General features: G+C 43.5%; 1 protein-coding gene and 1 long non-coding RNA gene across 16 annotated transcripts in view; one reads left to right on the top strand and one right to left on the bottom strand.

Moving 5' to 3' along the window:
* LOC124026383 (ral GTPase-activating protein subunit beta-like) overlaps window positions 1–6,087 on the bottom strand; it is a 54,440-nt gene extending 48,353 nt beyond the window's left edge. For 7 of the 15 annotated variants that reach the window (XM_046339408.1, XM_046339433.1, XM_046339435.1 and 4 more), the window contains exon 1: window positions 5,335–5,668. The gene's annotated coding sequence lies outside the window, so the exon portion shown is untranslated. Of the gene's footprint in view, window positions 1–2,421; window positions 2,566–2,707; window positions 3,083–5,334; window positions 5,669–6,031 lie in introns of those variants that run through there. The other 8 variants (XM_046339437.1, XM_046339438.1, XM_046339441.1 and 5 more) reach the window with 5 other exon arrangements.
* Window positions 5,912–22,296, top strand: LOC124026521. The gene is made up of 5 exons (XR_006837288.1): window positions 5,912–6,180; window positions 13,336–13,448; window positions 21,029–21,170; window positions 21,417–21,469; window positions 21,738–22,296. It is a non-coding gene; the product is annotated as an uncharacterized LOC124026521 (long non-coding RNA).
* Window positions 22,297–23,431: the final 1,135 nt, after the last annotated feature.

Below are 23,431 nucleotides of genomic sequence, written 5' to 3'. Positions count from 1 at the left end.
CAGTCAATTGAAATAGATTCATTAAGCCCTAATCTATGGATTTCACATGGGTGGGCATACAGTGCATTCAGAAAGTAAAAGGCACATGACAGCCCACTTGGAGTTTGCCAAAAAGGCACCTTAAGACTCCCAGACCATGAGAAACAAGATTCTCTGGTCTGATGAAACCAGAATTGAACTCCATGGCCTGAATGCCAAGCGTAACGTCTAGAGGAAACCTGGCACCATCCCTACGGTGAAGCATGGTGGTGGCAGCGTCATGCTGTGGGGATGGTTTTCAGCAGCAGGGACTGGGAGACTGGTAAGGATGGAGGGAAAGAGGAACAAAGCAAAGTACAGAATGTTCTTGAGTGGCCCAGCCAGAGCCTGGACTTGAATCCAATCGAACATCTCTGGAGAGACCTGAAAATAGCTGTGCAGCAACGCTCCCCATCCAACCTGACAGAGCTTGAGAGGATCTGCAGAGAAGAATGTGAGAAACTCCCCAAATACTGGTGTGCCAAGCTTATAGCATCATACCCAAGAAGACTTGAGGCTAGAGTCTCTGCCAAGGGTGCTTCAACAAAGTACTGAGTAAAGGGTCTGAATACTTATACAAAATGTACATAAGTTTCCCAAAAATTAAAAAACCTGTTTTCACTTTATCATTATGGGGTATTGTGTGTAGGTTGAGGGGGAAAACCGATCTAATCCATTTTAGAATAAGGCTGGAACAAAATGTAGAAAAAGTCAAGGGGTCTGAATACTTTCCAAATGACCTTTTCATGTAGCTTGAAAAGTCAACATATGTCAAAGGCAAACTATGTGTGATAAGGCACCTTTGAAGTAGACTAACGCTGTGCATAGGCGCTAGATATATAAGTTAACATTGAACTGAAGAGAGCCTTGGCCTGTTATTTCCAGAATGATCTGAATGGAATGCTGACAGAAAGGGCTTCACTGAGTGCCAAAATCACACTTGAACTGGACTGACCACCAGCACTGACTCTCCACACATGGACTCACGCAGATATACAGTACACTCATCCACACACACCACAACTGCTGCTACCAGACTCTAACATTATGCATTACTTAGCAATAATAATAAAACACTTGCCCTCCAATCCCCGAAACACATAAAAATGTGACTATACATTTAGTTAAAAGCTTCCGAGAAAATGTTTATTCTATTCTACTATGCCATTTACTTTATGTTTGTATTCGTATCTACTATTATGGCATTGTTGAGAAGGAACCTGCGAGTAAGCATTTTATTGGATGGTACCATGTGTATCCTGTACAGACCACTAATACAAGGAACATCAAACATTCAGGCTGTGCAGCCAATATGCTCTAGTCTAGAGCACTCGGTTAAACTGTGTTTGAGAGCATTTTTAAACTCTCTAAATGGTTATAATGAGAAATAATTATATTGTTGTTGCAATACACTATCATCTTAAATTGACATGCCAAATTATTTTGCCATATTCAGTTATTGTATATTGTGCTAATTTCCTTAAATGTGGACAGTTTGTGTTACTACCTTACACAATCTTGCATTTTCACCCCATAAAAATGGAGTTGAATCACACATGCTTTTTACCTCAGATTTCTGACGTTAGTATAAAAGTTTATAGTCATCATGACATAACACGCTGACCAGACCGCACACGTGCGTTGATTTTGTGGCCCCACACCAGACGCGATCAGGACACGCAGGTTGAAATATCAACACAAACTCTGAACCAATTATATTAATTTGGGGGACAGGTCAAAAAGCACCAAACATTTATGGCAATTTACCTAGCTAGTTAGCTTCCTGTGGCTAGCTAATTTGTCCTGGGATATAAACATTGGGTTGTTATTTTAGCTGACCTTCCCAAAGTGCTCTACTCCAACAATTAATAATACGGGTTCTTCTTATTCATCTTTGGGATTTATATGGTGGTTGGCAACCAACTTTAAGGTGCATTACCAACAATCGACTGGCCTGGAGTGTAGACCTCAGTTTCTTTCAATCACCCATGTGGGAATATGCTCCTAAAAAACAATGGAGGAGATGGCACGTGGGTATATGCTCCTAAAAAAACAATGAGGAGAAGCATGACTCGCAGCGCATCAAGTGTCACAAATAGAACCAAGTTCTATTTCAGCGCCTGGCAACGCAGACGCGGGTGAACAATGTTGTTGCAATGATTGAACAACATGTATGTGTTCATTTAATTTGCAACGCACGCGACGGTCTGGTCAGCATGTAAGATTGATTGCTTAAAATAGATAAATATCTTTGGTTTTGTACCATTGATTTAGTCACACACTCTGGGATGCTCAGGACTTAGAACGCAGAGTTAATGAAATGGCACGGACAATTCGGGGTGTTCGCTCTATAAAAAGTTGCTGGCCACACACCAATACATGGATTTTGACGGTCAAACTTACACTTAAAACAGCAGTCAACCGTTGTCACTGTTGAGATCCAGTGCCGCGGCGTGATTATTTTAAGTTAACAGAAAAAGTAGTCTGTTCCCTTTTCCGTGATGGCAGCCTCTTGAAATCAACATTGGACATTCCAAAATACGCATTTATGTCACAACCTGATCTGTTTCACCTGTCTTTGTGCTCGTCTCGACCCCCCTCCAGGTGTCGACCATCTTCCCAATATCCCGTTTTATTTATACCCGTGTTCTCCGTTTGTCTGTTGCCAGTTCGTCTTGTCAGGTCTTACCAGCGTGCTTTCCGGTCTTCCTTTTTCTCAAGTTCTGTTTCCTAGTTGTTTTCCCGGTTCTGACTATTCTGCCTGCCCTGACCCCGAGCCTGCCTGTTATCCTGTACCTGCCTGACTGACCTGATCATGAACCCCTGCCTGCCCTGACCCGACCCCGAGCCTGCCTGCAGTCCTGTACCTGCCTGACCTGATCATGAACCCATGCCTGTCCTCAACCAGCCCTTTGCCTGCCCCGTGTTTACAATAAATATCTGAGAACTGTACTATCCGCCTCCTGTGTCTGCATATCCTGAGTCGTGATAATATAAGCCTTGTACAAGTTCTCAGCTAACCAACCATGCATAGGTTATTCTAAGTTTCCGTGTGGCCTTTGAAAAGTGTTAAACAGCGATACTCCCCAAACATCTGCCCCTGTTCTATTGATTTCAGCGTAATATCGAAGGAAGGGATTAACTAAAAAAATTGTTGCATTACACTTACCATGTTGGCGAACCACTTGACTCAAAATGCCTTGTCAACAGGAAGCAGCGACAGCGTCATTTTCAACTTAAGTTTTAAGAATATAAATTGAATTTTCCTCGCGAAGCAGAGTCCCCACTTTAAATCTTTGACAAATGCATTATTTTTATTATTAGGAACACGACTCCTCTTACAGCATTTAAGATAGAAATGCCACTTAAACATGTAGACTGGTCTGGATTGAGTTGCTTACATACATTTTTTTTAAATATACTTTTTAAACTATTAAACGTTGTCCATTTTCATCCACGTTCATGGGACTTTTTTCAACATTCTAAATCTCCCTATTGTGACATCACTTTCAACATTCTATTCACTGTAGATGCAATTTTTTGACACAAGTCTGAAACTTTGACCACTTTGTCAACAACTTAGACAAAAAGTTAGAGGGTATGACATCTTGGTCTACTTCCCTTCTATTCAAATCTGAAATCTGAACAGAATTATCTGGTACCAATAAAACGTTAGTTGTTTTAGAAACCGCATCAACATTTTCTGTAACTTTTTATACAAATCTGAAATCGGAACGGAATAGTTTGTTACCAATAAAATGTCACAATAAGGTACCGAGCATTCTATTTTCCTACTAGGGGGCAAAGAGACCCGCAGCTCCGCTAAAACCATTGACAACTGCCGCAGCTCCGCTAAAACCATTGACAACTGCGTGCCAGAAATTAGATGGCTATATCCAAAACTTGTTTGGTTTGCTTGCCATTCATAGTGGTGATGACAGTAGTCCCTGACAACTTTAGCAGGATGATGTCTTGCTAAAAGAGCTGGCATCACTAGATGCACCAGCATCTCCACAGATAACCTAAAACATTATTATCACTACATCATTGTTCAACTAAAATCAAAACTTAATTTACCCTGAACGTTTTACAAAAGTAAATCGTGCATTTATTTATCTGAAACCCACATAATTAAGTGTTTGTCCACATAATCCTACTTTTGAATTCCCATTTTGTGACAGATGGCTTTGTCCTATGCCTTCTTTCAGTTCACACGCAATAACCATAGCTTAGACATTTTTGTGATCTAACTGCCACACAACCCAAAGTAATAAGGTTGATATAGTAGTCTATTAAAGTAACGAGGGCCAATTATTTTACTACATTTAACGTTGACTAGATGTAACTGCTTTGCTTTAAATAAACGTCTTCCATGACCACCAAAACACTTGTAAAGAGAAACTTTACTTGTAAAGTTACCATCTCGTTTCCAACAGCATTGTACTAAATTAGGTTAAAAAAAACTGGCGAATCAGTCAACAAACGTGCTGCGATGGATTTATTTTGATGATATACCAACAACAACAACACTAAAACGGATTTGCCCTGCCTACTAATACACCTTTGCAAGCGCCAAGGAGTGGACTGGAGACACGCACTGTTCAGGTGCACAGCCGTAAAAGTTCATCACACAGTAAAATGTATTATTGAAAAGCATAGAAGACATTTACAGCAATAACTTAGTGCACATTTACATTGAGAGATACAACTAGTTCGTTTTTAGGCTAAGTAAAGCATTAACTAGCCAACATAATGTGTTATGACTCAAGGTTGTTGGCTCTCTCGTTAGGCTAAATCTAATTATTTCTATGTACAAAAATAAAATAAATATTTTTAAAAGCCTGACAACTACATGATAAACTTAGAGAAATCAGTCTCAGAACGAGCCACACACACTGGCTGTTTTGTTCAACTACTAACGAAAGCTAACTGGCTGGCTAGTACAGAAACGGTCAGGTCAAACTAGCTCTGGTTCAGGCAGGAAAGTCCAGTTCGCTAGCTGGAAAGTCTCCATGAACATTAACGCGTTTGTTGGTTTACAAAATAAGCATTACTTATGGCATGTAGCTAGCATAGTCGAAACTGCACAGAATGCATGGCTAACTTGGCTAGTATAGGCAACTTAGTACGCTGGCACAACCCGTAGACACAGGAAAGCTGGCTAGTAAGCAAGTTTGAACCCACTAGCTAAGCTAACGTTGTGTGAAGCGGTGTGAACTCGATTCCCTTGTCTCACTGTTATTTTGTAGGCCGCATTAGCTAGATAGTTGGCTAAGCTAGTTAATGAAAACAAGACCAAGACAGCGGACTATTTACCTGTGTCAGAGGGACAGACTGTCATATCAACCGTCCGTATTCTCAGCAAACTTTACAGTGCAAACGAGGATATAGCATAACCATATTTGAAGTAAATCAACATCCAGTGACAAGCATAGCTACATTTGCACCGACGTCATCCGGCTGACGGCTAGCCTGACCACTGAACTGTGTCGGTCACACATCTCATGACTTTTAAAAAAAGCTGGGGGGAAAAGAAAGGTTGTTGGAATAATAAAAAATACTTCTCAGAATGTGCACAATATTTTACACAAGAAAAAAATAAAGAATCTTAGAATCGACAGTTTAATAACGTTTCTCAAAACAGTTTAAGTATGAGCTGTGTAGCCCTTTAAATGGACCCGTTCATATAATATTATTCAGCTCAAATGCGCCCTCTATTGGATTTGACCAGTCCACGATGAAAAGGATCTAAGAAGTGAAATAAGGAAATATGCCATCGAAGAAGAAAAGAAAACTAGGGAATTAGGAAAGGAAATGAAACACACAAAGCATATGAGGAAAGGAAGCACACAAAATATGAGGAAAGGAGAAACATTTTCTAGAAAAGAACAGGAAAGGGAGCTAGAAAAGATAAGAGAAGTGTGAAAAGCTTGGAATCTATGAAAACTCAAAACATAAAGAAAAAAATAACTTCACAAATAAAATAAGATTATCTCAATGTTAGTTGTTTTACCATTGATGTCCGCTGAGGTTTTTCGTAGAACACAGCGAGCGTTTTTTTGTGTTCCCTCCCGAGTTTCCGTTAGCTCAGGAAGTGTCATAGTTCAGGTCAATGTTCAGTGCAAAACACCTCAGTGGGAATATGTGTTAAAACAGCGCACAGTAAGTGGATCTTTTGTATTTGTCATATTAATTTGTGGTGATATGAAAGTATTTTTTAATAGATTTCCAAGACCATATTGCAGTTAGACAGAGCGTCGGGACAGTTGTAGCCTTCACATTGGCTGCGCTGTGGGCAATGGTTCAAACGAGAACCCAATGGTTGTATGGCCTTGGGTTCTCGAGAGCTATATAAGTGCCATGGCTTAACTATGCTACATGCCCAAACGTATGTGGAGACCTGCTAGTAGAACATCTCCTTCCTAAATCATGGGCATTAATATGGAGTTGGTCCCCGCTTTGCTGCTATAACAGCCTCCACTCCTCTGGGAAGTCTTTTCACTAGATGTTGGAACATTTCTGCTGGGACTTGCTTCCATTCAGCCACAAGCATTAATGACGTTGTGCACTGATGTTGGGTGATTAGACCTGGCTCGCAGTCGGTGTTCCAATTAAGGTGTTCGATGGGGTTGAGGTCAGGGCTCTGTGCAGGCCAGTCAAGTTCTCTCACACTGATCTCGATAAACCAATTCTGTATTTCTGTACCCTCTCTTATGACCAAAAAGAGCTTCTAGATATCATGACAGCGATTACTAACCCTGTACTGGAAGAAGATTTTTCCTTTAACAAGTCAGACGCAAAGGATTTACTCCAGACACCCGATAAGGCCCTCATCCCCGTCATTCACAGGAGAAAGAGACAGAGATATCGGGGGCGTAGGTCTGGGTGCCTTGTGAGGATCCAACTGTGAGTGGGTAATCTGCCTTTACCATAGGTCCTATTAGTCAACGTACAGTCATTGGATAATAAAATAGATGAACTATGAGCACGTCAATCCTACCAATGGGAACCTCTTATGGATCGGACCGTTTTTATTTTTTTTTGCCTAAAATGACATACCCAAATCTAACGCCTGTAGCTAAGGACTCAACGCAAGGATATGCATATTATCTATACCATTTGAAAGGAAACACTTTGAAGTTTGTGGAAATGTGAAACTAATGTAGGAGAATATAACACATTAGATCTGGTAAAAGATAATACAAGAAAAAAACATGCGCTTTCTTTCCTCCATTTTTTGTTTCATCATCTTTGCAAGAGAAATGCAAGAGAAAGGCCACAATGCATTATTCCAGCTTATGTGCAATTTAGAATGTGGCCACTAGATGGCAGCAGTATACCCTGAAAGTTTTACGCTGATTCAATGAACCATTCTATTTCTGTTCAAAATGTTGTATCAAGTCTGCCCAAATGTGCCTAATTGGTTAATTAATGCATTTTCAAGTTCATAACTGTGCACCTATCTCAAACAATAGCATGGTATTATCTTAGTGTCATAGCTACTGTAAATTGGACAGTGCAGTTAGAGTAACAAGAATTTAAGCTTTCTACCAATATCAGATATGTCTATGTCCTGGAAATGTTCTTGTTACTTACAACCTCATGCTAATCACAATAGTGCATATTAGCTCAACCGTCCCGTGGGGGGGGGGGGACCCATAGATACAACACTGGTCCTGACTGGTTGCATCACTGCCTGGTATGGCCTCCGGACGGCAAGGCACTACAGAGAGTACTGCGCACGGCCTAGTACATCACTGGGGCCAAGCTTCTTGCAATCCAGGACCTCTATACCTGGCGGTGTCAGAGGAACACCCTAAAAATAGTCAAAGACTCCAGCTCCCCAAGTCATAGACTGTTCTCTCTTCTACCGCACGTCAAGTGGTACCGGAGCGCCAAGTTTAGTTAGATCCAAAAGACTTCTTAACAGCTTCTACCCCCAAGCCATAATACTCCTGAACAGCTGATCAAATAGCTACCCAGACTATTTGCATTGACCCCCCCCCCCCCCCCCACACACACACACACGCTGCTGCTATTCTCTGTTTATTATCTATGCATAGTCACTGTAACTCTACCTACATGTACATATTACCTCAATTTCCTCAACTAACTGGTGCCCCCAGCACATTGACTCTGTACCGGTACACCTCTATATAGCCTCGCTATTGTTACTTTACTGCTGCTCTTTAATTATTAGTCCATTTAATTTTTTATATTTTTTACTTAACACTTATTTTTCTTAAAACTGTATTGTTGGTTTAGGGCTTGTAAGTAAGCAATTCACTGTAAGGTGTTGTATTTGGTTCATGTGACAAATACAATTTGGAAAGTGCCTTCCCCAAACTGTTGCCACAAAGTTGGAAGAACAGAGTCATCTAGAATGTAATTGTACGCTGTAGAACTAAGATTTCCCTTCACTACAACTAAGGGGCCCCAACCATGAAAAACAGCCCCAGACCATTATTCCTCCTTCTCCAAACTTTACGGTTGGCACTATGCATTTAGGCAGGTAGTGTTCTCCTGGCATCCGCCAAACCCAGATTTGTCCGTCGGACTACCAGATGGTGAAGCGTGATTCATCACTCCAGAGAACGCGTTTCCACTGCTCCAGAGTCCAATGGCGGCGAGCTTTACACCACACCAGCCGACGCTTGACATTGCGCATGGTGATCTTAGGCATGTGTGCGGCTGCTTGGTCATGGAAACCCATTTCATGAAGCTCCTGACGAACAGTTCTTGTGCTGACGTTGCTTCCAGAGGTAGTTTGGAACTCGGTAGTGAGTGTTGCATCCGAGGACAGATGATTTTTACGCGCTATGTGCTTCAGCACTCTGCTCCTAAAAGTTTCCACTTCACAATAACAGCACTTACAGTTGACTTGGGCAGCTCCAGCAGGGCAGAAATTTGATGGACTGACTTGTTGGAAAGGTGGCATCCTATGATGGTGCCATGTTGAAAGTCACTGAGCTCTTCAGTAAGGCCATTCTACTGTTAATGTTGCTATGGAGATTGCATGGCTCTATGCTAGATTTTATACACCTGTCAGAAATGGGTGTGGCTGAAATAGCCAAATCCACTGATTTGAAGAGGTGTCCACATAACCTTTGTATACATAGTGTATGTACAACACCAGCAACTAAGCAGTTACGACCTCCTTTCATAATATCTTTAGCTGTTTGGACTAACAGATGCAAGATCATAGGTTTGAGTCCCACTCTCAAGATATTTCCTGCAGCGTTATTGTCAAAATAGGATGCCACCTGAATCTTCTGCAGGCCTAGTGATGACATGTTTTTATAAATGTTATACTCAAATCATTAGCAGGATCTGGCTGCACATTCCACGGCATGCCAGGTTCACTGTTTTAATGTAAACATTTTCATTTATTACGATCCCCATTAGCAGACGACAATGGTGACAGCTAGTCTTACTGGGATCCGACACATAACAAAAAATGCATTACAGACAAAAGACTTGACAATGTACATACATTTAAAAGTGTGTGTGTGTGTGTACATCTATCAGTTACACATACATGTCAGTACATACACACAACAAGTAATATACACACAATGTGATGCAATAACATAGAGATGCAGTTCAAATAAGATCAAGACCATAAACTATATTGGTTTCAACCCATAAACAGGTAGCCTAGTATTACCAGACCATTTACCGCTGCAGAATGTAAACCCACAAGACTTCTAGACGGTTGTACAAGGTTACTATCGGGGTGTAATTCCCCTGAATTTCATTCTACTGATACATGTTTTCAATATATTCTGATCTATGTTATAAAAAGTCAGGTATTGTAATTTGATTTGGCCTTTGTGGGGTATGGGGATATCAATAGATCAACATGATCTTTAATTAGATACAGTATGTCAGAGTTCTGTTTGCTGGGTGACGTCATCCTCATTGTATAAACATTCTCATGGACATTCTCGGTTCTTTATTATCTTTCACTGTTTTAACCAAATAAAATGTAATAATACACATATTAGAAATCACCCTGTAAGACCATCTGTAACCAAGAGATGGCGCCATGCACACACAAACCAATTTTAATTTTATTGAACCTTTATTTATCGAAGCAAGTCAGTTTAATAACACATTCTTATTTACAATGATGGCCTACCAAAAGGCCTCCTGCGGGGATGCTGGGATGGGATAAAATAAAAATGTAATTCAAATATAGCGCAAAATACACATCAAACAACACACATCACCAATAGTCAAAAGGAGATGAGTGTTCACTGCAGGTGGAGACAACTGTTCATTATGGCTTGTCCACATCATAACATAAGACCACACAGTGCAGTTGTTTTATTGGACACAGAAACCAGTGCTTAGTCAAGTTGTCTTGGTGGACTTTTGATGTGGTAAAAAGCCTATCAACTTCTTGTGTAATTTCCAAAGATGGAATCTCAGTTACCTAATGTTGTTATGGATGGTGTAGCTCATGCAATAAGCAGGTCACCAAAGATCTAGATCTTGTCTACATAGACCATACAACAAAATGCAATATCCCATATAACCCTGTTGACCTTGTGTTGTTGGTCTTTGTCCCCAAACAGGGACATAACTACATTTGATTTGTAGGAGCACATTGTAGTTGAACCCGTCAAAGACAGAGAATCAGATTTGGTCCTGTATGCCCTTGGGTGTATTCTGGTGATGGGCAGGCAGGTGAAGGGTTAAAGGCTTGTCATATAAATCAAGTGGAATCACTTCAGAGGTGAAAAGATGCATGATGCTGACTGTCCGGGAGGCACAGTTTAACCATTTAACACGGCAGTCAATGTCCATTGTTTTAAAGAAATACCCAAATGTTGCATTAATAAAATACGGTGCTCTGTATAACATTGTGTTGGGGTCACAGTAAACGTAGAATAGAAAATGTTTTTCCACATCAGTGAGATGGAAATGGTTTCCCTTAGGAAGATTAAAAATACATTGATCAATTATGACTGTGTGACACAATACAGCTACATCCCCATTCAAATGCATTGTTGGGACGAACTCCAACACACACAAATCCAGTTTCAAAATGGCTTGTGTTTATAGTTGGTTTCATTCAGTTATTTCAGTTGATTTTTTATTTATCCTTTATTTTACCAGGTAAGTTGAGTGAGAACACATTCTCATTTACAGCAACAACCGGGGGAATAGTTACAGGGGAGAGGAGGGGGGATGAATGAGACAATTGTGTTTAAAAAATATAAAAAATGTACTAGTTAAGTAAGTTAAGAACAAATTCTTATTTACAATGACAGCCTACACCGGCCAAACCTATTGGGCCCCCAATAGACCGCTGCACCACTCGGGAGCTCAAAGCAAGGATGATTAGGTGACCATGATGGTATGAGGGCCAGATTGGGAATTTAGCCAGGGCACCTGGGTTAACACCCCTACTCTTACAATAAGTTCCATGAGATCTTTAGTAACCACAGAGTCAGGACACCCATTTAATGTCCCATCCAAAAGACAGCACCCTACACAGGGCAATGTCCCCAATCACTGCCCTGGGGCAGTGGGATATTGAGAGAGAGACCTGTCATCTTTTAGATCGCATTGAAAATGAGTTATCGGAGTGGACGTGCAGACCAAAGGTTGACAAAGAGGAAATCCTCAATCAAAAGAGATTAAAAGAAATGATAAAAATATGAGCTATTTTAAAGACATATTAGTGGCCTTGATAAGCACATGTGTCCTAATCTATTGGTTCGTTCACTAGTTCAATCTGTTTTCTTTATGTCAAATGGACTTTTCTCTGTTTTTCCAATTACTCTGTTCTTCATGTTCTGTTTATATAGCTAGTCTCATCCCCTTCCCCCTCCCATTGCACATTTAAAAGCTTTTCTAATCATCCATAATTGATCAGTATTTTCAATTATGCACTACTTTTCTCACTGTCATTATTACTTAAAGGGTTGCTCTGAAGGGTTGAATATGTCCAGCGCTGTTTTTTCCATATTTCATTGTACTGTAAAAAGACAGATCTGTCTTGCTGCACTGTAAAGAGGCAATTCCTCTGTATATCATTTTTTTTATGTCAAGGCTCCTATTTGTCTATTTTCCTCATTTGGTGATTTAGCAAGTTATCCAAAGTGATGTATAGTGAGGAACTTGGCCTAGTTATGCTGTTGCCTAACCTCAATAAGCCAATGTTGGTACGATTCAACTGGTACAATTCAAATCAGCTCTATAATTATATACTTCAGAATGAATAACCACTGGATCAACCAACATTCTGTGGAAAGCATTGACTGACATGCCTAAGTAATGTAATATCAAAGTACCTTTATAACATTGGGTACATTACAATGTTCATTGAATATGCACCCTCAGCCATGAAGCCATGCATTTAGTGGTCTTTCATTGCTGATGGAAACTTTGTGAAACTGGTTCTTGTCTCCCACACCATAGTTCTGTGTGAGTTTATATTGCTTGTCTCTTAGAGGGGACACTCCCTCCCCAAACCATTTCTCTCAACACACCTCATTTCCAGAATATCCTCATTCTCCCCCAAGCCCCCCCTCTCCAGTAAGAGCTCTTAGGCCACATCTGAAACCTATGGTGGTGTGGAGAAATTACTTCATCCATGACAGATAGTCATAATAGCCATGAAACCTAGCGGTCAAACAGGGAAATGGTCCCAATTATTTTTCCATAGGGGATTTTAGAATTACTTCATTTAAGGTATGTGATTCTTGCATAGTGATCTAGTCTTTAGTGGGCTAGCCAGCTAGTTAACATTAGTTCACAGTTTGTGTAGTCATACCTTTTCACATGGTGTTATGCTATCCCACCAGGGAAGGGATATTTAGGTAGCTAGTTAATGTTAACTCACCGTTCATGTAGTCAGACTTGCTAGCTAACCTTGGGCAGGCACCATGGAAAGGATAGTTGGTAAGTTATCATGTCTGACTACATCAACGGTGAGCTAATGTTAACTAACTAGCTAGGTAAATATCACTAGTTAGGCACCTTGGTTGGCTACATTAGCTAAAGTTAGCTACCTCACAAAGGACTTGTGGGCTCAGTGTTTTCCTCATATAAAACACAGAAGTGGTTTTGTTCCATGAGTGCATCTGTTGTACATGGCTAATCAAATAACCAGTAGTCAGTTATACATGTCAGCAGGGATGGAAGTGAAGCTTGCCTGAGTCTAGTATTTTTCAGACTGAGCTAGTCGACAATGTGCCAAATTAGCCTGAGACAGCAATGAAATTGCTAGTAGAAAATGTGCCAAACTAGCCGGACACAGTAGTAAAAATTTGGCCTTTATGTCCCCTTTTCTCCTTGTTTTAGACATGAGGCGTGACATGCGGAACGTCGGGCTCACCCTACGAAAAGCAGTGTATGATCAACACCACCCCCAGCCAGGAGATCTGCTAGTAGTGATGGCTCTCCCATTCTTAGATGTACTCTCTCTCTCTCTATCTCTCTCTCTCTAGTTAACCTTTGTGTGGTGTTCATGTTTTTGTTATTCACCCAATGTTCTGATGGACCCACAACATTATTGGGTTTTTAAAACGATACAGCCATAACAATTGACATAAAAATACTTAATACTTAATACTTACATGTTGACTTATATCAATTACAAGCAATATAGACAACAACAAAAAAGATTGTTAATATTTGCCATTTACCTCTGCTAGATCACATTTATCAATAAAAGCACTATTTTTGTTTTTTAAATAAAATGTGATACACTATTATTTTTTTTAAATCAATTGTAATCAAGACATGGGTGGAGTAAATCATGTTTATCTTCAATATATATATTTTAAACAAGGTTTTCAACACTATTGATGTTTATTGCTTTGAACTGAACAAATTGGAAGGTCAAATTTTACATACAGTATTTTATGGAAATGATAAATGAGCCCCATTGAACACAAATTAAGGTCTACACACCACATGTGTCATGTTTGTCATTCATTGTCATGTCTTGTCCCTGTGCTCCCCATGCTATTCGTTTCCCTCTGCTGGTCTTGTTTGGTTCTATCCTTCTCTCTCCCCCCTCCCTCTCTCACTCTCTCGCTCTCTCTTCTCTCTGTCGTTCCGTTCCTGCTCCCAGCTGTTCCTATTCCCCTAATCATCATTTAGTCTTTCCACACCTGTTCCCGATCCTTTCCCCTGATTAGACTCCCTATTTATTCCTTTGTGATCCGTTCCTGTTCCATCGGTTCCTTGTTTTGTATTCCATGCTGTAATTGCGTTTCGCCCTGTCCTGTCGTGTTTTTTGCCGTGATTGTGTATCACCCTGTCCTGTCGTGTTTTGTGCCTTCTTCAGACGCTGCGTGTGAGCAGGTGTCTCAGTTGACTACGGCCTGCGCCTACCCGAAGCGACCTGCAGTCTGTGGCCGCTTCTCCAGTTGTTTTCCCCTCTACTATCTAGAGGATTTCAGTTATTCGGTTTTGAGCATTAATAAACTCTGTTTCTGTTAAGTCGCGTTTGGGTCCTCCTTCACCTGCATAACAGAAGGAACCGATCAAAGAATGGACCCAGCGACTTCAGACGCTCGTTACACTGCCGTCGAGATCCAAGGAGCCATGCTCGGCAGACACGAGCAGGAATTGTCTGCTGCTCGCCATGCCGTGGAGAACCTGGCCGCTCAGGTTTCCGACCTCTCTGGACAGTTCCAGAGTCTACGTCTCGTGCCACCTGTTACTCCCTGGCCTGCCGAGCCTCCTGAACCCAGGGTTAATAACCCACCTTGCTACTCCGGGCAGCCCACTGAGTGCCGCTCCTTTCTCACGCAGTGTGAGATTGTGTTCTCTCTCCAACCCCACACATACTCTAGAGAGAGAGCTCGGGTTGCTTTCGTCATTTCACTCCTTACTGGCCGGGCTCGAGAATGGGGCACAGCTATCTGGGAGGCAAGGGCTGATTGCTCTAACAGATTCCAGAACTTTAAAGAGGAGATGATTCGGGTTTTTGACCGTTCAGTTTTTGGTGAGGAGGCTTCTAGGGCCCTGGCTTCCTTATGCCAAGGTGAACGGTCCATAACGGATTATTCCATTGAGTTTCGCACTCTTGCTGCCTCTAGTGAGTGGAACGAGCCGGCGCTGCTCGCTCGTTTTCTGGAGGGACTCCACGCAGTGGTTAAGGATGAGATTCTCTCCCGGGAGGTTCCTTCAGATGTGGACTCCTTGATTGCTCTCGCCATCCGCATAGAACGACGGGTAGATCTTCGTCACCGGGCTCGTGGAAGAGAGCTCGCATCAACGGTGTTTCCCTGCTCCGCATCGCAACCATCTCCCTCTGGCTTTGAGACTGAGCCCATGCAGCTGGGAGGGATTCGCATCTCGAATAAGGGAGGGAACAGAGGATCACCAACCGCCTGTGCCTCTATTGCGGAGTTGCTGGACATTTTGTTATTTCATGTCCAGTAAGAGGCCAGAGCCCATCAGTAAGCGGAGGGCTACTGGTGAGCGCTACTACTCAGGTCCCTTCATCTAGATCTTGTACTACTATGTCGGTCCATCTACGCTGGACCGGTTCGGGTGCTACATGCAGTGCCTTGATTGACTCTGGGGCTGAGGGTTGTTTCATGGACGAAGCATGGGCTCGGAAACATAACATTCCTTTCAGACCGTTAGACAGGCCTACGCCCATGTTTGCCTTAGATGGTAGTCATCTTCCCAGTATCAAATTTGAGACACTACCTTTAACTCTCACAGTATCTGGTAACCACAGTGAGACTATATCTTTTTGATTTTCCGTTCACCGTTTACACCTGTTGTTTTGGGTCACCCCTGGCTTGTATGTCATAATCCTTCTATTAATTGGTCTAGTAATTCTATCCTATCCTGGAACGTTTCTTGTCATGTGAAGTGTTTAATGTCTGCCATCCCTCCCATTTCTTCTGTCCCTACTTCTCAGGAGGAACCTGGCGATTTGACAGGAGTGCCGGAGGAATATCATGATCTGCGCACGGTCTTCAGTCGGTCCCGAGCCAACTCCCTTCCTCCTCACCGGTCGTATGATTGTAGTATTGATCTCCTTCCGGGGACCACTCCTCCTCGAGGTAGACTATACTCTCTGTCGGCTCCCGAACGTAAGGCACTCGAGGATTATTTGTCTGTGTCTCTTGACGCCGGTACCATAGTGCCTTCTTCCTCTCCGGCCGGGGCGGGGTTCTTTTTGTTAAGAAGAAGGACGGTACTCTGCGCCCCTGCGTGGATTATCGAGGGCTGAATGACATAACGGTTAAGAATCGTTATCCGCTTCCCCTTATGTCATCAGCCTTCGAGATTCTGCAGGGAGCCAGGTGCTTTACTAAGTTGGACCTTCGTAACGCTTACCATCTCGTGCGCATCAGAGAGGGGGACGAGTGGAAAACGGCGTTTAATACTCCGTTAGGGCATTTTGAGTACCGGGTTCTGCCGTTCGGTCTCGCCAATGCGCCAGCTGTTTTTCAGGCATTAGTTAATGATGTTCTGAGAGACATGCTGAACATTTTTGTTTTTGTCTATCTTGACGATATCCTGATTTTTCTCCGTCACTCGAGATTCATGTTCAGCACGTTCGACGTGTTCTACAGCGCCTTTTAGAGAATTGTCTCTACGTAAAGGCTGAGAAGTGCTCTTTTCATGTCTCCTCCGTTACTTTTCTCGGTTCCGTTATTTCCGCTGAAGGCATTCAGATGGATTCCGCTAAGGTCCAAGCTGTCAGTGATTGGCCCGTTCCAAGGTCACGTGTCGAGTTGCAGCGCTTCTTAGGTTTCGCTAATTTCTATCGGCGTTTCATTCGTAATTTCGGTCAAGTTGCTGCCCCTCTCACAGCTCTTACTTCTGTCAAGACGTGTTTTAAGTGGTCCGGTTCCGCCCAGGGAGCTTTTGATCTTCTAAAAGAACGTTTTACGTCCGCTCCTATCCTCGTTACTCCTGACGTCACCAGACAATTCATTGTCGAGGTTGACGCTTCAGAGGTAGGCGTGGGAGCCATTCTATCCCAGCGCTCCCAGTCTGACGATAAGGTTCATCCTTGCGCTTATTTTTCTCATCGCCTGTCGCCATCTGAGCGCAACTATGATGTGGGTAACCGTGAACTGCTCGCCATCCGCTTAGCCCTAGGCGAATGGCGACAGTGGTTGGAGGGCGACCGTTCCTTTTGTCGTTTGGACAGACCATAAGAACCTTGAGTACATCCGTTCTGCCAAACGACTTAATGCCCGTCAAGCTCGTTGGGCGTTGTTTTTCGCTCGTTTCGAGTTTGTGATTTCTTACCGTCCGGGTAGCAAGAACACCAAGCCTGATGCCTTATCCCGTCTGTTTAGTTCTTCTGTGGCTTCTACTGATCCCGAGGGGATTCTTCCTTATGGGCGTGTTGTCGGGTTAACAGTCTGGGGAATTGAAAGACAGGTTAAGCAAGCACTCACGCACACTGCGTCGCCGCGCGCTTGTCCTAGTAACCTCCTTTTCGTCCCTGTTTCCACTCGTCTGGCTGTTCTTCAGTGGGCTCACTCTGCCAAGTTAGCGGGTCATCCCGGTGTTCGAGGCACTCTTGCGTCTATTCGCCAGCGCTTTTGGTGGCCGACTCAGGAGCGTGACACGCGCCGTTTCGTGGCTGCCTGTTCGGACTGCGCGCAGACTAAGTCGGGTAACTCTCCTCCTGCCGGTCGTCTCAGACCGCTCCCCATTCCTTCTCGACCATGGTCTCACATTGCCTTAGACTTCATTACCGGTCTGCCTTTGTCTGCGGGGAAGACTGTGATTCTGACGGTTGTCGATAGGTTCTCTAAGGCGGCACATTTCATTCCCCTCGCTAAACTTCCTTCCGCTAAGGAGACGGCACAAATCATTATTGAGAATGTATTCAGAATTCATGGCCTCCCGTTAGACGCCGTTTCAGACAGAGGTCCGCAATTCACGTCACAGTTTTGGAGGGAGTTCTGTCGTTTGATTGGTGCGTCCGTCAGTCTCTCTTCCGGGTTTCATCCCCAGTCTAACGGTCAAGCAGAGAGGGCCAATCAGACGATTGGTCGCATACTACGCAGCCTTTCTTTCAGGAACCCTGCGTCTTGGGCAGAACAGCTCCCTGGGCAGAATACGCTCACAATTCGCTTCCTTCGTCTGCTACCGGGTTATCTCCGTTTCAGAGTAGTCTGGGTTACCAGCCTCCTCTGTTCTCATCCCAGCTTGCCGAGTCCAGCGTTCCCTCCGCTCAAGCGTTTGTCCAACGTTGTGAGCGCACCTGGAGGAGGGTGAGGTCTGCACTTTGCCGTTACAGGGCACAGACGGTGAGCCGCCAATAAACGCAGGATTAAGAGTCCAAGGTATTGTTGCGGCCAGAGAGTGTGGCTTTCCACTCGCAACCTTCCTCTTACGACAGCTTCTGTAAGTTGACTCCGCGGTTCATTGGTCCGTTCCGTGTCTCCCAGGTCGTCAATCCTGTCGCTGTGCGACTGCTTCTTCCGCGACATCTTCGTCGCGTCCATCCTGTCTTCCATGTCTCCTGTGTTAAGCCTTTTCTTCGCACCCCCGTTCGTCTTCCCTCCCCCTCCCGTCCTTGTCGAGAGCGCACCTATTTACAAGGTACATAAAATTATGGACATGCGTTCTCGGGGACGGGGTCACCAATACCTAGTGGATTGGGAGGGTTACGGTCCTGAGGAGAGGAGTTGGGTTCCGTCTCGGGACGTGCTGGACCGTTCGCTCATCGATGATTTCCTCCGTTGCCGCCAGGATTCCTCCTCGAGTGCGCCAGGAGGCGCTCGGTGAGTGGGGGGTACTGTCATGTTTGTCATTCATTGTCATGTCTTGTCCCTGTGCTCCCCATGCTATTCGTTTCCCTCTGCTGGTCTTGTTTGGTTCTATCCTTCTCTCTCCCCCTCCCTCTCTCACTCTCTCGCTCTCTCTTCTCTCTGTCGTTCCGTTCCTGCTCCCAGCTGTTCCTATTCCCCTAATCATCATTTAGTCTTTCCACACCTGTTCCCGATCCTTTCCCTGATTAGACTCCCTATTTATTCCTTTGTGATCCGTTCCTGTTCCATCGGTTCCTTGTTTTGTATTCCATGCTGTAATTGCGTTTCGCCCTGTCCTGTCGTGTTTTTGCCGTGATTGTGTATCACCCTGTCCTGTCGTGTTTTGTGCCTTCTTCAGACGCTGCGTGTGAGCAGGTGTCTCAGTTGACTACGGCCTGCGCCTACCCGGCGACCTGCAGTCTGTGGCCGCTTCTCCAGTTGTTTTCCCTCTACTATCTAGAGGATTTCAGTTATTCGGTTTTGAGCATTAATAAACTCTGTTTCTGTTAAGTCGCGTTTGGGTCCTCCTTCACCTGCATAACAACATGAGGGACAGAGTTTTACTGTGTGTGTGTTGCAAATGTATTCCTTGCACTGGATGCATGCATACTGTCGTTCTGTCTTTCTTGGGTCCACACACATTCCAGCGCTTCTTCTTGTTGCTAATGGCTGCATTCTGGAATGATGAAATCACTTAATTCAGGAATTTTACTAACATCTCACTCATTCACATATATAGTTACAGCAGGCCAAGGTAGGAGAGTCAGACACACACACATGCAACAACATAACTCACACTTACTTCCAGTATTGTAGTTCTGTGGGTCGGATGGATGGTGCCCCAGCAATCTCCTGAATCCTCCTCACGATGGCTGCAGAAGCTGGGTTCCTTGGAATATGTTGCCTCCTCTGGATTTGAGGTCTTACCAATGCCTTGCCTAGCATCTCAAGAAACAGCCGTATCCTCTGGTGCTTCCCTCTGTTCCAATCTGGGTTCAACGCCATCCAGATACAAAGACAACCCGCATCCCTTGGTTCTTCTCTGGGGCTCCTCCATTTGCCTTCCCTGTATATACTTGCAAGTTCCACGCATATGATGAAGCAGCATCACAGGGAGCCCAGATCTTGATTCCATATGTTGCGGGTTTAGACGGTATGTACTGCCTGAAAGGGCAGCGGCCCCTAAATGGCATAAGCTGCTCAACAACAGTAACATTGGGCCCAGTGTTGTAAAATAGGGAGTCAGACCACCCACTTCTCCCACACTGACCTGATTGCAGCTAGCTTGTCTCTGCCGCCAAGCTGGTCTGGTGTCTCGGTTAACGAACCGGAGAATCCTGGAAATAGACATTGTTGCACGGGAAAGTTCTCTGCCAGTTTCTGCATCCCACAGGGATTCTGTGGATTCCCCAGTGGATCTGAAAACACCAGCAAGATTTAGAGCCCCAAAGTATGCATGTAAATGAGTTTGGTCCATCTCTCCAAAAACACTCCTTCCCTCCAAATGAATGCAGTCCAGAATGATTTTCTGGATGGTGTCTGGGATGAACAGTTCAATAGAAGACTTTATGTCCTGCACATGAGTAACTGCCATCCGCGTCGGCCCTGTTTGCATCCTTATCACATTGGCAGCCATTCTGGGTCAAGAAGACCATTAAATTTCACCATTTTTTTTACATTCATATTTCTCCTCGTGCAGGCTGATGACGGGCTGGTTCTGGTGCTGGCTGATGACGGGCCATCCCAGGGCTGCCTGAGGGTCAATCTCATCCTCTTCTTCCAACTCACTGTCAGACTCCGAATTGATAGAGACATGTTCCTCATATTTGGAAAATGCTTAACCTTCCAAAGTAACATTGTGCAGGTTCCCGCAAGATATTGTGTAGTTTCACACACTACAAAGGGTAACGTGTGTGATAAAAGCGGGAGACAGACTATGGTGCTATGTTGAAACAGCAGGATCAGGGAGGAGGAAGACAAAGTGAAGGCAAACAGCAAACCTTTTTTGTTTCATTTTTAATTGTTTTCACCTACACACACACTTTTCCACAATTTTATTACCCTTGGGTCCAGTGGACCCGAACACCACCCACATATGTAATAAAAATGTATAGGGGGGTGCACAGTGTGCACTAAATTATTTTTATTTTTTTTACATGTTCTTCACAGAAAATGAGTCTCAAGTTGAAACAAATATTTAATTGAATCATTTTTATTTGAGTAAACATTGAAAATGTGTCCCACAGACCCGAAAAACCACACAAGGGTTAAGCATTCCAGATGATTTTCAAAGGCTGTGTCCTAACCAACTCTACTTACTTATTTGGAGTTCAATGGAAACATTGAAGTTCCAGGCACGTGGGATGATGCCAGATGCTGGAATAGCAGGTAGCCTTTTGCTTTTATGTTGCTTGCTTTGATGTTGGCACTTAATATTAAATATTGTCAGTAAAATGTAAATATTTTCAGTTAATAATTCCAGTTAAACTGGCTTGCTCGTTAGCTGACAAACTAACATACTGTGCAGAGATGAACTACAGTGGCCGCTTTGAGCAAAACTTGAATGTAATATAATATATTCTAGGAGGTTATTATTTCTGTATGATCTTTATTCATTGTTCACTTATTTTTCAGCAATGCCACGTACAGGCAGGGATGACTGGGACCTTCAGTGGGTAAGATGTGGGGTAAGAAATTATTTGAACGTCACAGATATAAATTCCCACTGTGCCCATGATAAAGTTAACTACATTACTTTAGTTGGCTGCTTTGAGCATAAATTGTATGTAATATAACCTATTCTGGGAGCATAATGTGTGTGTGAATTAACTATGTACAATATTTTGCGTCCCGAGAAAGCTGATCCAGTGCCCCCCAAAAAACTGATTGGAATAAAACTGATAACTGATTTATGTGCATAAACTATAAGATATTTACAAATGTTCACTGTTGCAGTGCCAAATTTGGGAACATGTGGTCCTTGAAAAACGCCTCATCTCCAGCAATATGAGTCTGCCAGAGGTTATCACGCTGGATGGGGATGGTGATGGAGGCTTTGGTGGTCCACACAATGAAGAAGCATCAATGAAATGTCTATCTCAGTAAAATCTTTGAAACTGTTGCATATACATTTTTGCTCAGTATATCTTTACAATAAAAAAATAAGGTGACCACCGAAAGCCAGATGGAGACGTGTTAATTAGAAGCGCACTCGGTCCTTATATTACCGTAGCATAGGCTTTGAGCGAATGTCGGCCTACCTGTCACAAGAAAAAAAGTTACCATTATGAGATGATAGGTCTACATGCATTGTGAACTGCGCTCCATGCTGAGATGGGCTGTATGTACACACCCTGAGTATTGATGATTGGTTAGGCAGAGAGAAGGCCATAGACAAGCCAGATTTAGACATTGCATATCATTTTACAGTTCCATTTCACTTCATGCACTTCCTATAAATAATTTATTATAATTTACCGGTTTCTCGCTGTTATTTTTCACGGAAGAAAGGAGGGCCTTTAACAGATGGTGCCAACAGACATGGCAGCTCTACTTTAGCTCCTAAGAAACTTTGCAGTATTTTGTTTTTCAGTGTATTATTTCTTACATTATGAGCCCAAAAGTTTTTTGTGTTATTACATACAACAGGAAATAACTTTTGGATATTAGAGCAGCGATAACTCACCAGCATTATGACCAGGAATATGACTTTCCCGAATTATATCCTTTGTTCGTACCCCCCAGGGCAATAGAATTTACGCCAGAGGCGGCTCCAAGATGCCGGCGGAGAAGAGGTATTTGGAGTGGACTTCTAGTCCGACTCAGGAGGCGTGCACACCATCCACCGCTCCGTATATTACTCGCTAATGTTCAGTCTCTGGACAATAAAGTAGACAAGATCAGGGAGAGGATGTCCTTCCAGAGAGACATCAGAGATCATAACGTTCTCTGTTTTACGGAATCACTAATCTCTCCGGATATACTGTCCCCGTCCATACAGCCAGCTGGGTTCTCAGTACAGACAGGAATAAAGAACTCACCGGGAAGAAGAAAGGCGGTGGTGTATGTTTCATGATTAACTACTGATAGTGTGATTGTGATAACATATAGAAACGCAAGTCCTTTTGTTCGCCTGACCTAGAATACCTCACAATCAAATTCAGACTGTATTACCTCACAAAATAATTATCTTTGGTTATAGTCACAGTCGTGTATATTCCTCCTCAAGCCGAACCACGACAGCCCTCAAGGAACTACAGTGGACTTTGTACAAACTGGAAACCACATATCCTGAGGCCGCATTTATTGTAGCTGGGGATTTTAAAACTTCTTAGGGCTGAGATCCCGCGAACGGGATCGATATCAAGCTCGAGACCCTGGGTCTCGACCCCGCCCTGTGCAACTGGGTACTGGACTTCCTGACGGGCCACCCCCAGGTGGTGAGGGTAGGCAACAACATCTCCACCCCGCTGATCCTCAACACTGGGGCCCCACAAGGGTGCGTTCTGAGCCCTCTCCTGTACTCCCTGTTCACCCACGACTGCATGGCCACGCACGCCTCCAACTCAATCATCAAGTTTGCGGACGACACAACAGTGGTAGGCTTGATTACCAACAACGACGAGACGACCTACAGGGAGGAGGTGAAG

The sequence above is a fragment of the Oncorhynchus gorbuscha genome, linkage group LG03 (genome assembly GCF_021184085.1).
Source record: "Oncorhynchus gorbuscha isolate QuinsamMale2020 ecotype Even-year linkage group LG03, OgorEven_v1.0, whole genome shotgun sequence".
NCBI lineage: Eukaryota > Metazoa > Chordata > Actinopteri > Salmoniformes > Salmonidae > Oncorhynchus > Oncorhynchus gorbuscha.
Note: the sequence above shows the minus strand (reverse complement) of the source record. Positions and strands in the feature narration are given on the sequence as shown.